The sequence below is a fragment of the Balearica regulorum genome, chromosome 33, assembly GCF_011004875.1.
Source record: "Balearica regulorum gibbericeps isolate bBalReg1 chromosome 33, bBalReg1.pri, whole genome shotgun sequence".
NCBI lineage: Eukaryota > Metazoa > Chordata > Aves > Gruiformes > Gruidae > Balearica > Balearica regulorum.
In genome coordinates, this window is record NC_046216.1 from 15,774 (window position 1) to 32,627 (window position 16,854).

Below are 16,854 nucleotides of genomic sequence, written 5' to 3' on the forward strand. Positions count from 1 at the left end.
TATCTATCGGCTTTCAGCCACTACTCGAATGGCTGCCTGTGCCCTGCTCCTTCTCTGTCTCCCTTCCTACCCCATCAGGCAGGGTGAGCTTCCTGTCAGTCTAGGCTGAGCCCAATGCCTCAGGCTCAGCTACTCACCTATCCTAGGATAGGGTCACTAAGAAGAATTAGCAGTTAGGAACTCTACCCATAGCCATGGCCAGCCTCTAAAGGAGTAAGAGCTCAGCCTCGAGCTCTCAAGGTCTGGACCAGCCTATACTTTGATCCCGTATCTACCTACTGTGTGATCTGTCCTGAAAGTCAAATCACAGTTACCTTTGAAAGAAGATGGAAGTTGAGGAGAAGTGGGCAGTAAACGAGAAATGGTTGGAAAACAGAAGGCGTGCAAGTAGTGAGGGAAGGAGCCAAGTTATCCCAAAGGACAGCTCAGCCCAACTGGCTTTCGCTGGCCCGCTTTTCAGCTTATAAAGCCCCGGTCCGGTGAGGTCACAATCGCCGGGCGGGTGCTGCATCACTGCCCCTTTGTGACACGGGGCCGCACGCACGGGGACGTGTCCCCTCAAGGCCACACAGCTGCCAGGGCCCGGGCACCTCCCACAGCCATCAGCCACTGGGCTTCCCCACCGCTGCTGGCCAAGGGCTCTTTGTCCACTGGCAGAGCTCCCACCTCTTCCCCGAGCCGCACCAGCCGGATGAATAAAACCTGCCCAGGGCTGTAAGCGTGCCTGTTCACTGCTTTGGCTGGAACACTCCGCATGCTGAGGGTTCTGTGCCACTCTTCCCTGGTCCAGGACCCTGTCCATGCGACTCGTGGAGCAAAGCACTAGATCTCTTAGAGGTTCATTTCCAATGAATTTGATCAGCCCCTGAGATACAGCCCTATGCAAACTCTGAACTAGCGCTACCAAAGAAACCCCTTCAGCAATGGTGCTGCATTGACCTTGTCTGGCTGCCACGTCCCCACCCAGCTGCTCTCTCACCTTGGGGATCCAAAAAACGTTTGTGGGTGGCTTTTCCGCATCTTCACATTTTCTCCTCCCTCCAGGGTCTCTTAGCTTTCTATTTGCCACCGCTTTGCCAGGTTCCCCCTCGGGGTGGCTGGACTGGCCGTTTTGCTCCTGCCCCTCTTGGCTGCCCCAGTTTTGGGCTGGTTGTTATTGCTGCCCCATGTCAGCTGGTCGGTTTGGCCCCTGCCCTGCTCAGGGATCCAGACCTGGGACAGGGCAGGTCTGTGCTGGGAGGGGTTAAAGGGATCTAGTTTGTACTGGGACAGTGGCAAATCTGTGCTGGGGGAGTTACGGGGATCCACTTTGTCCTGGAAGGGGGCCCAGCATGTAGTTGGAGGGGTTCATAGAAGCAGCGAATCAGCGAATGGTTTGGCTTGGAAGAGACCTCAAAGATCATGGAGTTCCATCTGTACTAGAAAACACTGACAACAAAACCACTGATGCAATACAGGCCTTGCAAATTGAAATAACTAGTCCGTCAAAAGAAGTCGTTCAAAACCGAACGGCCCTTGATTTATTACTAGCTTCACAAGGTGCTGTTTGTGCAACCATAAATATAAGCTGTTGTATGTACATAGACCAAAGCGGTAGAATCTCCACAGATTTAGACAAAATCCGTCGACAAAGCGAAGTATTGCATGAAATAACTAAAGACGGTACCTCATGGGGTTTTGGCACAAGTCAGCTTCCTGGCTACCTAATTTGACTAGACGGCTCCGGCAGCTATTTGCTTTCGGCCTGCTTATAGGACTGATGATAATCCTGACTTGTATATTAAAACAATGTGAGTTCTGGTGGAACAGGCGAACTTCAGGTGAATATGAGAACTGGACACGAAATAAGACATGCAGTAGAGTCAGGAAAATACTTTAAGAGAACATCACAACAAGATAATGTGTTATAGTCCTTCTTGTGAAAGAATTCACAACTTTAATGAAAAGGGGGGAATGAATGAATGAAAGGAAACTAATTAGCTTAGAACAATTTTAAAACCAGAATATATAACTTGGCAACACTTGAGTCAGGCTCCACAAACTCAGGCTTCGCCTGTCTCATGCTCCAGTACAACAGAAAACAATTAGTAAAATAGTTGGAATGTAGAAACAGGATAAGAGGAGCCGTAAATTAGGGAACAGTCCTTGGGTATGAACTAGAAAAAGACACAAAGTTTGAGGCACCCTGATAAAGGGGGCCCAATATGCCAACAAGCCATCCGACCATTTGGGCAGGACGGATAACAAGGTTGCTGAGCTTGCAAAACGGAGATCATGAAGAAGAGGTCACCCAACTGTGTCCACTGAAGAAGAGGAGAAAGAGGAAGATTTGAGGAGGACGACCCCTGATGACAACCTGAGAAAGAAACTGCGCGGGCGTATCAGGACATTAGCATGTAGTCATGAGTCCCCGGAATAATAATGACAATGTATTAAATTTATTGGAAACTTGATGAATATGTAACTCTTTTGTAATATAAATCACATACAATTTGTTTCTCGTCGAGATGCACGTTCGTGGAAATATCCCAGTGTGACTCCCAGTGCTGCAATAAAGGATACCTGCTTCATAGTCACATTGGCTATTGAGTGAATTTTTTTTTGATTCAGGAGTTAAAATGTACCAATACATTGATGATATATTGATGGGGGGTCCGATGCCACTGCAGCGGGATAAACCCAAAAGAAAATAATTACTTACCTGGAAAGTTGAGAACTTCAGGTTCCAGCAGAAAAGGTACAACTCCCCTCCGCTGAGGTGAAGGTCTTAGGCAGATGGTGGAAAGGAGGAGCCGTGTGTATTCCCACAAAACCTTGGCCACCTGACAACAGAGAGAAATCCCAGAAAACAAAAAGGAGCTGCAACATACCCTAGGCTTCCTGGTATGCTGGAGCAAGCAGAGTCCAGATTTCTCTGTCATAGCTCGTCCCCCGTACGATCTAACGTGCAAAAGAGCTTCCTGGGATTGGACCCCTCTTCATGAGGAAGCCCCAGAATTACTGGGTTTTGAAGCAGGGGCATATCGAGCTTTGGGCCCAGCACACCCGACAGATCCACTCCAGATGGAATGGGGTTTTGCCCTTCCTGGGGCATCTCTAGACGTGTGGCAGCGTGGAACGGAGGGTTTCATTCAGGCAGCTTCAAAGGTGCAGAAAAGCGATACTGGCTCTGGGAGAAAGGCCTCTTTGTGGTCAGGCGAGGCTTGCAGGAGGCTGCAAGAATGCTAGGGCGACAATCCCTCCCCCTGCGAGGGCCCTTGAATGCCCGGAGGCCTGCACTGGCAGCACCCCAGCCCTGTGGGAGTCGCACCAGGAACCAGTTAGAAGTGGTATGCCCAGCTGGAGCCTTCCAGTCACACACAGCAAGTGGGGCAGGGAGCGCCCAAGCTGCTCCAAACCCAGGAAAAATCACCCACTCCCTCAGGGGAGGAAGCCCCTCCTTCCTGCAGAAAGGCAGCCCCTGCCTTTGAATCCCACCTGACAAATCCCTGTCTGGTTCAGTGACGCCTCTTGGAGGAGGGAGGGGAAACTAGGGAAGTACGGAGCAGTGGCTCTACACGTTGATTCCGGGGAGCACGTTGTACCAGAAGGAGAAGGGAGCGCTCAGCTGGGGGAACTGATGGCAGTTTGGGGTGTGGTCATGAGAGAGACAGGCGGGATGGAGCCCGTGCACATCTACACTGATCCTTGTGCCGTACCAAGGGGTGCACCGAGTGGCTCTCCTTTTGGGAGCAACATCCGTGGGAAGTAAAGCAAAGGGAAAAGGGGGAGGAGATATGAAACGTGGCCAAGGGAAAACCCATATTGGTGGGGTGGGTAGCCGCCCAGCAAGGGGGAGATCACCCAGCCACGTTCTGAACACTCAGGTGGTCTCACTCACCCGCCTCCAAACTGAAAATGTCCAGCCCCTGCTCCCAGCTGAAATGTGCCAGCACCCACAGGGGTGTCTGGCCTGAAAGCTTCCTCAGCGGCCTTTAGACAGCCCCGCTGTCTAAAGGGGCTACGGGCACGCCTAGCCGCCATAGGGGTGCGAAAAGCGCCTTCCGGCCTTGGCGCCCTGCACCAGCATCCAGCCAGCATTTTCTTAATGCCCCCCAGGACACCATGGGCCTGCTTGGCCACGAGGGCACACTGCTGGCTCCTGGAGCGCTTGTTGTCCACCAAGTCCTTCTCCGCAGCGCTGCTTCCCAGCAGGTCAAGCCCTAACCTGTCCTGGTGCCTGGGGTTGTTCCTCCCTGGGTGCAGGACCCTACACTTGCCCTTGTTGCATTTCATTTGGTTCCTCTCCATCCAGCTCTCTTGGCTGTCCAGATCTTGCTGTCCAGCTCGTCTGGATGAGGCCCACGCCGTGCGGGGCTTGGCTCCAGATGGTACCGCACCAGCATCTGCTGCAGCTGGGCAAGGGAGAGAGCGTGCAGGAGAAAGGAGATGGCACTTTGCTGCCGGTGCTCCTTCCCAGACCTCTTCCACATCAGGTCTCACCTACCCCATACATATTACTCGGTACCTGCTCTCTTGCTTGATTTGATGGCACTTCCACCCAAAACATCGGTCAGGTATTTGAACATCCCCCTGAAAACAGCTTCAGAAACACTCTTAGCAGGATGTTTCAGTAGTCATCTATTGTCTGATGAGACGTCCCTGGTTTTTACAGTGGCTTCCCCTGGCAATTCTTCACCTTCTTGTTTTGTTTTTAACCTTCACTTGGAAAGATGGATTGGAAAGTGCCATTATCCCATCTATTAATTGCTCTGCTTCTCCTTCCCCAGCGCTTCCTCTTCACCTTGACACAGTTGCAGCCCCCTCTTTTACGCCCTGAACCAGCCTAGCTAGACTCCAGACTTCTGTGCTTTGCTACCTCCAATTTAAGGCATTTTCAAAATTTGAATGAAAAGGATTTCTAGACTATTTTGAAGACTCATCTCCAGAGGTATGAAAAGAGTTTCACTGGAAGGGTATTTAGCTATGAAGGTATCCAAAGGCAGCGTACACTGCATAGAAATTGGCAAGCCTCAAAACCAGCTACCAGACATGGACCTGTCCCAACATAGACAAAACACCTCGAGGAGCCCTCAGTCCACTCCCTGGCAGCTCAGACCTTGGTGATCCTGGGAAATCCCAGGAAGCAGCCAACATCAGTATGGTCCCTATGAAGAGGGTGCTGTGGGCTCTGCAGAGACAGGGAGAGGTAAAGATCTGCAGTAGAAAGCCCAAAGGTCTCCTTTTATACCTAGTTCCAGAACTTGCAGAAAGAGGATCTCTTCCTTTAACAGGCATCTTCCTATTTTAGTGCAGATTTAGTTTTAACTCCCACCATACACTTCTCTTAAAAATGCTGTGTTTCCACAGACTCTTTTCTCAGTGTTTGCTCTTAAAAAGGGGGGAAAAAAAAAAAAGAGAGACAAACTGTCAAGAACCATGAAAGGAAGCTTAGGACCCCTGCTTATTTCTCCACTCACAGAACCTCTCACTCACCTCACTCGTGCCGGTCCCCCTCAGCCGGTGGTTTTCAGGACACACACTGCTCCTGCCCCAGTGGCTGCTGGCCGAGACCCCCACTCGCTCAGGCACCTGCACTCAGAGCCCTCCATTCACTCCACTAACAGCACTGGGAACCCCTGGTTGAGTCCAGTAGCTGGCACCCAGTCCACCCATGCCAGCCCCCCAGCAGCTGGCACATTGCCCTTCCAGGTCACATACACGCAAAAGGTGCCGGAACCTTCTCTTATCACCCTAACCCTAAACCCTACACCTAACCCCTAACCCTAAACCCTAACCCGAACCATAACCCTAACCCTAACCCTATCATAATGCTACTCCTAACCCAAATCCTCACCCTCAAGATAACAATAACCCTAAACCTAACTCTGAGCTGAACCCTAACCCTAACTCTAACCCCCATCCCAAACCCCTAACACTAACCATGAGCCAAACCTGAACCCTCACCATAACCCTAACCCTAACACTAACCCTATCCCTATCCCGAAGCTAACCCTTACCTGAACCCTAATATAATGCTAGCTAAACCTAACATTAACCCTAACAATAACCATAAGCCTGATCCTAACCATAAACCCAATCCTTACCCTGAGCCAAACCCTAACTCTACCCTGACCAGATCCCTCATCCTAACTCTAACCCCAAACATTAACCCCTAACTCCTAATGCTAACTCTAACCCTGAACAACATTAAGTCCTAACACCTAATGCTAACCCTGATCCCTAACCATAACCCTTACTCTAACCCTACTATAATACTACTCCAGACCCTAACTCTGACCTTAAACCTAACCCTAATCCTAACAAAAAATCTAACCCCAGTCCAAAACTGAACACTAACCCTAACCCCAAACCATAACCCTTTACCTAACCCTAACCATAACACTAGCACTAAAAACTTACCTTAACCCTGAATCTAACTCTAATCCAAACATTAACCCCTAACGCTAACACTTAAACCACTCTAACCGTAAGCCAAACCTGAACCCCAAATATAAACCTAACCCTAACTCTAACCCTATCCCTACCCTAACCCTAACCCTTACCCTAATCCTATCATAAGGCTAATCCTAACCCTAACCTTGAAACCCTAACCCAAAACACTAACACGAACTGTAACCCTAACCCTTACCCTAGCCCACAGCGCATCACTAACTCTTCCCTGAATCTTAACCCTAACTCTAACCCTAACCTTAACGCTAACCTCTAACCCTAACCCAAATGCCAACTCTAACCCCTAACCCTAACCCCTAATCCTAACCGTAACCTCTAACCCTACCCCTAACTCTAACACAACCCTAACGCTAAACCGTAACCCTAACCATAACCAAGCCGTACCCTAACCCTAATCCAAACCTAACCCTAACCCTTACCCCTAACCCAACCCTAACACAGCTTCTATAACATTCTGCATACATGGCCTGATAACACAAAAATCAAACTGCAAAGCAGTTATTTCTACTCATGAATCGTGATTATGGGAAATGAGAGTTTAGTCAGTGCAGCTGAGGACAGTACGGCTGTGGCCATCTAGGCAGACTTCTGAGCTTTCTCATTTTCTTCCAAGGTAGTTACCGCCATGGGACTTCTCTTTCTGCAGAGCACTGCACGCAGAACTAGTGTGAAAGAGTTTGGTTTGTGACCACTGCTGGCAGCAGATCGACCGATCTAACATCCACTCAGTAGCAGCTGGGTTGCCACATATGCAAGTTGTGGTGATTTCTCAAGGCTTTGGAAGCAGTTGTGCTGAACGAAAGATCTCTCAGGGAATCTTCAGATCTTAACTCATAGCCAATTTCTCTGCAGAGAGTAAACCGCAGCTGGAATGTTATCGTACGCTACGTTTTCAGGCCTGAGATGAGTAAGGGGAAGTTTTATAAGCTTGCTACTCACCCCTAAGAGAAATATGGGAGAAACACAGGCACAGAGTGTTTTACGGGATGCCATGCTGAGGGTCCCTGCAAGTTCGTTGCATATGTACAGCCAGAAAGTGCTTTGGACTGTCTATAGGAAATATTTAGGCTTACTTTTGTGTTTTGTTTTGCTTGGTGGTTTTTTTTACTGGTTCCTTTTGCGGAGGCCAGTAAGGACTTGATGACGTGATTCCAGATCTTTCCAGCTGTGGCAGTTGGACATTTGTAGCTCAATGGAGGCGTCTTCGGCAACACGGCGGTTTGATCAAGTTGAGCTACGTTTCTGTAGAGAGAAGAAATAACCCCTTTGCCTGTCCCAACCCACTTGTGCTTTTCTCTCGTAGCTTGCATTGAGCCTGCAGAAATGCTCTTGAAGCCAGGTAGTTAATTGCACTGAGGAACCAGCGTGGGGTCAAATCAAGCCCGAGTAAAAAGAAAACAAGTTTAAGTTTTAACCCAAAGGTTTTTCTCAGCCTGGTTCTCTCTGAAGCCTCACAAATTCCGGCATTGAGCACAGAGAGGAAGTGTCAGTGAAGTGGGAGTGCTGGTCAGGAACATTTGCAGCTCTCCTGTGACGATGTTTCTTACGTAAAAATGCTGGGTATAATTTGGAGGTTTTTATTAAAGCCAAATGTGTGACTAATTCTTTAAGTAGTCATTTTATGCTGATCCAAAATGGGAATCGAAATCTCTTCTTTGTAAACAATGTATGCATTCCATAAATTCCATGGATTTTATCCTGCACTTTCCTGGGGAGACTGGTGTCTCAGTTACCTCTGCTGATGCGGGAACCAAGGTGCTGTAGGGAACCATTAAACCACAAGTGACTCACAGCTCTTCCTTGCTGATCGGCAAGACATGGCTGGATACGTTACTCCTTTAGGTAGGCACTGTCAGTCAGCGACTTTGACACATGTGCAGTATGAAGCTGAGAGATGAGCCCCTGTCCTGCATTGGCTAGGACTGTCCGGTTCAAGGCTGCCCAGGACAAGACATGAACGGGAAGAAGAAGGAGCCAAACTCTTCTCCGTGGTGCCTAGTGGCAGGAGAAGAAGCAATAGGAACAAAGGAAAACGCGTGATACTCCATCTGAACATAAGAAAACACTTTGTTGTTTTTTTAATGTGAGGGTGTTCCGACATTGGAACAGCTTCCCCAGAGGGGGAGCGGAGTCTCCATCGGTGGAGATACTCGAAACCCAGCTGGACACAGCCCTCCACACTCTGCTGTAGCTGACCCTGCTGGAGCAGCAGCGGTGGGCTGGATGATCTCCAGAGGTCCCTTTCAGCATCGATTCTGTGCTGCTGTGACTCTGCCCCTTTATTCCCCTTCCTCTTGCCGCACCACTCCTTGTCAATCCAAGTATCTTTTCCGTCTGCTTTAAGATGACGATGGCCAGGTGAAAAGATTTTATTTTTTTTCTTTCCCATCCAAGTGCTCCGTCAGTTGGGAGAGGATCCCTAGGCCTGGTCCTACTCATAAATTTTGAAGCTGGTTGGATTCACAGACTTTATTAGATAAAAGCTTCTTGTCCCACCCTTGAAAAAAGATCACATCCCAAGCCCATTTTACAGGTCCAGGAAACCTATCATCATACCAGTAGATAACCTATGCCAATTACAAGCCAGCGTTCTGCGCTGTAGTCCTGTTTGTCCTAACTCTCTGCAGTCACTTATTTCGGCATATTTTCTCATGCTCAATCACTACTCTTCCACATTCAGTTCATCCTGGAGAAGCAAGCTTCCCCTAGTGAAGGGGAGCTATGAATCAAGCCCTCTGTTTCTCCCTTCCCTTGGGGTGTCTGGTGGCACTAGCCCTGTTTAAACGAGTTTGCACAAAGGTTGAGAATTGCAGAGTAAAAGGATGCGTCTGTTATTTCTCCTTCTCCGTGCAGCTGGCCTTGGCTTTGTAGCTTTGTAGATCTGATCTCTGGGTAAAAATGAGCAGGAGGTGAGTAGCAGACAAGTTTGGTGGCTTTAGCTTGGCCTCTGGCAAATTTGTCTGCCATCACCTATGACGTGCAACTGCGCATCGGGTGCTAAGCGTTTTCTCTCAAGGTACACTCTGTGTTCCTGGTGGTCCCTGCTCTGGGATTTCAGAAAAGCTGTCATGTGTCCATGTCATTCGTCTGTGCCAGAACTCCGGGAAAATACTAAGAGGCAGGAGAAGCCCAGGGGGTTGTCTGCAATCCCTCCTGCAGTGACCGCATCAGCCACCGTGCTTGGGCCAATGGTTCCAGCTTCTTTGTTTGGAGATGAAACCTGGGAAAGTCCCCGCTTCCTGGAGCGTGGATCTTCCTCTCCTTGGCACCTGCTGGCTGAACTGGCGAAAACGGGGAGAGCGACACCCTTTTAAGCACCAGTTGTTCTGTGGATTAGGTGGCGGCTGTGAGAAGAGGCCATGCAGTAGCTGTGTGGGGCCTGGGAGAGCTGAGGAGGTTGTGGGTGCAGCCCTGGGGGGAGAAGAAACAGCTCACACTTCGGTGAAGCAACTCTTCTGTCGGCGAGTTTGCTCTGGGGAAGGTGGGGAAATGGGGCACCCATTGCTGGCGAGCAGAAGGCTTCTTACTGCTGCCGTGCTCCTAGTCTTTGCCACAATAGTGAAGCAGGTGCTGGGAGGAGGTAGGGAATGATGTCCTGGCAAAAGAGGGGACCTTCAAGTTGGCAACCTCTCCCCTTCCTTTGACGTCTCCGTATTGTGCTTGTGAGGAGGAGATGTGTCCTCGCGCCCGTAACTTGGAGCCTCATTCTAAGCCCCTGTGCCAGCTTCTCTTCTATTTCTCTCATGTTGGAGACTCTTTTCCATAACAATCCAATTCTTGGAGTTTGATCATTCTGAAGGAGTCACAGCTTCTCTTGCAAAGTCTTTCTTGCTTGTACAGTTAGGGAAATGTGCTAACTGAAGTGCTTTGAGGGACAGGAAAGCAGAGAGTTGAAAAGCAGAGTGTACATACAATTTAAGAGCCTGATTTTGGACTTGGCCTGTGATTTTTGGCTGTTTGGGGATTGAAAGCCAATGCCAGTGAATATGAATCTAAATAGTTGCGTGGGGTCCTCCACAGGCTGCAGAGTGACTCTCTGCTCCACTGTGGACCTCCATGGGGACAAACCTGTGTCACCACGTTCTGCACCATGGGCTGCAGGGGAATCTCTCCCTCCTCCCCCTGCTCCTTCACTCAGCTTGGTGTCTGCAGAGTTGTTTCTCTCGTATATTCTCACCCATCTCGCCCAGCTGCTCTTACCCAGCAGATTTTACCCCTTCTTAAAGATGTTGTCCCAGAGGTGCTAATAGCGTTGCAGCATGGTGGTTGCGTCATGGTGGAGCCTGGAGAGTGCCTGCAGGGCCTTTGAGGACGTCAGCCCCGAAAGCTGCCTGGGCAGCGAGAGCATCATGGTGGTCCGGCTCTGTGGGAAAGGGCTCCTTCTGGGAGATTTCCACTTCCTCCTGCAGAGAGGCATCCTGTCCTGGCTCCCCCACCAAAGGGCTGCTTCCCCTGGGCAAGGGGACGGGGGAGATTCCCCCCTTGGCCATTGCCTGCCCCACTGGCGGGGACTTGGCCCTGGGGGTGGCTCGGTGCCTTTTGGGGCTCGCCAGCCCTGATCTGGGACTCAGCGGGGCTTTTGCACCTCTTGGGTGCCGTTTTCCTGGTGCCCCCTGTGCTCCCTCCCCCTCCCACACAGGCACGAAGCGGTTCTGGAGAAACAGCTTTTAATTGACGAAACACAAGAGAAAAGGTCCCATCAAAGCTACTCTAACCCCCACTCCCCCCCCCCCCAAATACACCAACCCTCCTCCCCCATCCCCCACTCCCCCCACCTCCCCCTCATCCCTGCTCTGGCTCTACTTGCCCCCCTGCCACCCCCGTGCTGCCTGCCAGAGCCCTGCGCTTGCTGGCCGGCATTGGCAAGGCGCTCTGCCCCGGCTTCTTCCCCCGCTTCTCGCAGGCGGCAGCCTGGGGCGGTGGTAGGGCCATCCATGCAGCTCCCCACGGCTCCTGGGGTTCCATCCCCATGGTGTAGAACTCTCCCAGGCTCGGGATGGCGTCGGTGGTCTCGGGGACACTGTAGTCGGGGGTGAGCAGCTCCTTGAGCAGGGAGAGCGAGGCAAAGTCGCAGTGGGGGGTGGCTGCGCTTGGTGCCACCAAGCTCCCCAGGCACAGGGCTGCTGCTGAAACTATCCTGGCTGACCCCCACCGCATCCAGGGAGACACCAAAGAGCCTCAAAGCCTCTTTGAGAAGCTCCTCCTCGGAGACTGCAAAGTCTGCGTCTGGTTCCCCAGGGGCTTGGTGGTGGGGGCCAGCAGAGGGGCTGGGGGGGTGTCAAGGCCCGTGGGGATGTTGGTGCCTGGGTGTGCCCCCACAGGGGTGGCTGTGCCAGAGCTGCTGATCTGGGCAGGCTGCCCCTTGATGTGCCAGTAGCCAGGGATGGACGTGGGCAGTGCTGGGGGGGCTGGGACCTCCGCTCTCCCCTGATAGTTTTGGGGTGTGAAGTGTGGCAGCTGTCCCTGTGGGGTCAGAGGGGCTGCCCAGGCCGGGAGGGTCCTGCAGCCCCTGGGCCCCCCCCACAGGGCAGCACCCGGCAGAGAAGCGGTGCCAGGGCTGAGCGTGGAGCTGGCCGGGGGAGGCAGGTTGGTGACCGTCCACTCAATGTGGAAGACGCAGGGCTCGAAGAAGCAGCCGCGTGTGCTGGTGGGACAGGCTTGCAAACCAGGGAGGAGACTGGCTTCTAGGAGGTGAAACGGGAGAGATGGCCCTCTCTGAAACTGGGGAAATTCTCTGGGAATTGGATTTCCTGGGCACGCATCAGGCAGGCGAGAGCAGGGCCGCTTGCCTGGGCTTGCTGAAGCCCTGTGCCAAAAGTGCCATGGGGCCAGGGCTGATGGGGATGCTGGGCGTGCTCGGGGGCCGGGGATGGCGAAGGCGCCGGGGTGCCAGAGCAGCCAGGGGTGCCGTACCTGCTGGTGGTAGTGCCTGGGGGCCCTGGGGTGCCACCCGCAGTGAGGGTGCCCGGGCTGCGGGGAAGGGCTGCTGCTGGCGGGGCAGTGGGCACAGGTTGGCTGAGCCTGGAAGAGAGACAGGAGCGATGGCCGGCGGTCACCTCCGCTTTTGCCCGCAAGAGCGTCCCCGGGCTGTAGGGGTCAGGGTGGGTGCCTACCTTGGGGGTAGAAGGTTTGGGGAAGGACAAAAGTCTGCAGGACCCGGGGTGCCAGGGGGTCCCGGGGGCTGCGCGGTGGGAGCTGCAGTGGTGGCAGCGCCGTGTTGCGTTCTGGCTGTTGGCTGCTAAGGACTCTCTGACGTCTCCCAGGAGGGAATGTGGGGTCTCTGCGTGTTCCGCCCCACCCCAACAGCCTCCCTTTAGCTGCAGATTCAGGATTAACTTTTAACCTCGATGAAAGATATCACGGTCCGACTCAAAGCACGTGATTAAACTGTGAAAAAATCAAGGTAGGGAAGGATTATTTACTGTATTAAATTGTCTTACAAGCAGCACGCTCTGTTGCCCTGTGGATAGTATAATGTCATCACTGGCATGACTGGTAATTTTCCGTTTCTTTCCTAGTACAGGGATGCATTTATGAGGGCAAATCCAGGGGTACAGGTGGTGCCCCACAACAAAGCAACCTGTGAAAGCCCAGACACCCACTGTTACAAAGAGGAAAGAGCAGACTCTGCCAAAGAGTTACCACGCCTGACGAAAGGGGCAAAAAGTGAAGCAATGCCACAGCCTGACTTTGGGATGGCAGGTGAGATTTCCTTCCATGTTCCTCAAAGGGAACAGCCTTGTTTTGTTGGAGGATGGGGTGTTGGAATCAAACCGCAAGGCCAGTTTTCTTTACTGAAGACTGCACTGCAGTGCAAATACCTTTCATGTCCCACACTGAGTTGCCAGGTGTGGTGGGTTGACCCTGGCTGGGGGCCGGGTGCCCACCAGAGCTGCTCTATCACTCCCCTCGTTCACCAGACAGGGGAGAAAAAGGAGAACAAAAAGCTTATGGGTCAAGATAAGGACAGGGAGAGATCATTCACTAGTTATCGTCACGAGCAAAACAGACTGAACTTAGAGAGGAAATTCATCTAACTTATTACTAAGCAAAAGAGAGTAGAGGAATGAGAAATAATGTCAAATCCTAAAACACCTGCCCCCAGCCCTCCCATCTTCCCGGGCTCAACTTCACTCCTGGCTTCAACCTCCGCCTCCCCTCAGCGGCACAGGGGGACGGGGAATGGGGGTTACGGTCAGTTCATCACACGTTTCTGCTGCTTCTTCCTCCTCAGGGGGGGGACTCCTCTCATCGTTCCCCTGCTCCAGCGTGGGGTCCCTCTCACAGCAGCCAGTCCTTCACCAACTGCTCCAGCGTGGGTCTCTCCCACGGGGTGCAGACCTTCAGGAGCAAACTGCTCCATCGTGGGTCCCCCATGGGGTCACAAGTCCTGCCAGCAAACCTGCTCTGGCGTGGGCTCCTCTCTCCACGGATCCACAGGTCCTGCCAGGAGCTTGCTCCAGCACAGGCTTCCCACAGGGCCACAGCCTCCTTCAGGTGTCTCCACCTGCTCCAGCGTGGGGTCCTCCACGGCTGCAGGTGGAATCTCTACACCCCCTCATCCTTCCGCCATGGGCTGCAGGGGGACAGCCTGCTTCACCATGGTCTTCACCACGGGCTGCAGGGGAATCTCTGCTCCGGCGCCTGGAGCACCTCCTCCCCCTCCTTCTGCACTGACCTTCGTGTCTGCAGATGTTCTTACATCTTCTCACTCCTCCGTCCGGCTGCAAAAGCTCTCTCTAACTGTTTTTTTTCCTTCTTAAATATGTTCTCACAGAGGCGCTGATTGGCTTGGCCTTGGCCAGCAGCGGGTCCGTCTTGGAGCCGGCTGGCATTGGCTCTGTCAGACACAGGGGAAGCTTCTGGCAGCTTCTCACAGAAGCCACCCCTGTGGCCTCCCTACCCCGCTACCAAAACCTTGCCATGCAAATCCAAGACAGGTTGCTAACGAATTTGTGGCTGCTAATTATGTCCATTTTATAGCCCCAACCTGAAGTGAATGATAGAATAAAGCTTGTAGTTGGCAGTGGGTGCAACTAATATTTTATTTTCTGTCAAAATCATGTCCTTTGATTGAACTTTGTTCATTATAATCTAATTCTAATACCAAAACACACCTCCATTCTAAAAGCTACCTGCTTTTGAGGTATGACCACCCCTCACTGGGCATGCTCTTTGAATTTCTCTAAGCATGTAACTTTAAATAGACGCGAGAAAACTTTCTACCCCTCACAATAAGGTAACTATGTGATGCAAGTGTAATTTTATAATGGTTTTGTAACCGAAGTGTATCCATGTATAAGGGATTAAAGGCTAGGTGTGCATGTTTAGGAGGAGAGATCCCCCATGCACCCAGCGCTGAATAAACCCATGTTGGCTTTCTAAACTGCATTTCTGTTTGGAAAGTTGTTGTTGCCTTTTGAGTGGTAACAAGAGGGACCGGCATGAGTGAGGTGAATGAGAGGTTCTGTGAGTGGAGAAGTAAGCAGGGGTCCTAAGCTTTCTTTCATGGTTCCTGACAGTTTGTCTCTTTTTTTTTTTTCCACTTTTTAAGAGCAAACACTGAGAAAAGAAACAGCCTGTGGAAACACAGCATTTTTAAGAGAAGTGTATGGTGGGAGTTAAAACTAAATCTTAACTCAAATATGCAGATACCTATTAACGGAAGAGATCCTCTTTCTGCAACTTCTGGAACTAGGTATAAAAGGAAACATTTGGGCTTTCTACTGCGGGCAGCAGTAAAGACCAGGACTGATGCTGCTGCTCAGCCTGCTCTGGGTGCTCCCTGTGTGAAGGACACCATAGGAGTGGGATGGTGGTTCCAGCTTTATTCAGATGCAGCCTTTTTCCCCAGGAGACCTTTTCCTCTCGCTGTCTCTGCAGAGCCCGCAGCTCCGTCTTCGTAGGGTGTAAAGGAGGGGGCTGTAACTGTGTCAAGGTGAAGAGGAAGCGCTGGGCAAGGAGCAGCAGAGCAATTAATAGATGAGAAAAAGGATAATAGTAACTTTCCAATCCATCTTTACAAGTGAACATGAAAGGGAAATTAAGTCCCATTAATGAACCCCCAGGCCCCGCATGGCGTGGGCCACATCCAGACAAGCTGGACAGCCAAGAGAGCTGGACGGAGAGGAACCAAATGAAATGCAACAAGGGCAAGTGTAGGGTCCTGCACCCAGGGAGGAACAACCCCAGGCACCAGGACAGGTTAGGGCTTGACCTGCTGGGAAGCAGCGCTGCGGAGAAGGACTTGGTGGACAACAAGCGCTCCAGGAGCCAGCAGTGTGCCCTCGTGGCCAAGCAGGCCCATGGTGTCCTGGGGGGCATTAAGAAAATGCTGGCTGGATGCTGGTGCAGGGCGCCAAGGCCGGAAGGTGCTTTTCGCACCCCTATGGCGGCTAGGCGAGCCCGTAGCCCCAGTGTCAGCGGAGCTGTGAAAAGGCCGCTGAGGAAGCTTTCAGGCCAGACACCCCTGTGGGTGCTGGCACATTTCAGCTGGGAGCAGGGGCTGGACATTTTCAGTTTGGAGGCGGGTGAGACCTCCTTAGTGTTCAGAACGTGGCTGGGTGATCTCCCCCTTGCTGGGCGGCTACCCACCCCACCAATATGGGTTTTCCCTTGGCCACGTTTCATATCTCCTCCCCCTTTTCCCTTTGCTTTACTTCCCACTGATGTTGCTCCCAAAAGGAGAGCCACTCGGTGCACCCCTTGGTACGGCACAAGGATCAGTGTAGATGTGCACGGGCTCCATCCGGCCTGTATCTCTCATGACCACACCCCAAACTGCCATCAGTTCCCCCAGCTGAGCGCTCCCTTCTCCTTCTGGTACAATGTGCTCCCCGGAATCAATGTGTAGAGCCACTGCTCCGTACTTCCCTAGTTTCCCCTCCCTCCTCCAAGAGGCGTCACTGAACCAGACAGGGATTTGTCAGGTGGGATTCAAAGGCAGGGGCTGCCTTTCTGCAGGAAGGAGGGGTTTCGTCCCCTGAGGGAGTGGGTGACTTTTCCTGGGTTTGGAGCAGCTTGGGTGCTCCCTCCCCTGCTTGCTGTGTGTGACTGGAAGGCTCCAGCTGGGCATACCACTTCTAACTGGTTCCTGGTGCGACTCCCACAGGGCTGGGGTGCTGCCAGTGCAGGCCTCAGGGCATTCAAGGGCCCTCGCAGGGGGAGGGATTGTCGCCCTAGCATTCTTGCAGCCTCCTGCAAGCCTCGCCTGACCACAAAGAGGCCTTTCTCCCAGAGCCAGTATCGCTTTTCTGCACCTTTGAAGCTGCCTGAAGGAAACCCTCCGTTCCACGCTGCCACACGTCTAGAGATGCCCCAGGAACGGCAACACCCCATTCCATCTGGAGGGGATCTGTCGGGTGTGCTGGGCCCAAAGCTCGATATGCCCCTGCTTCAAAA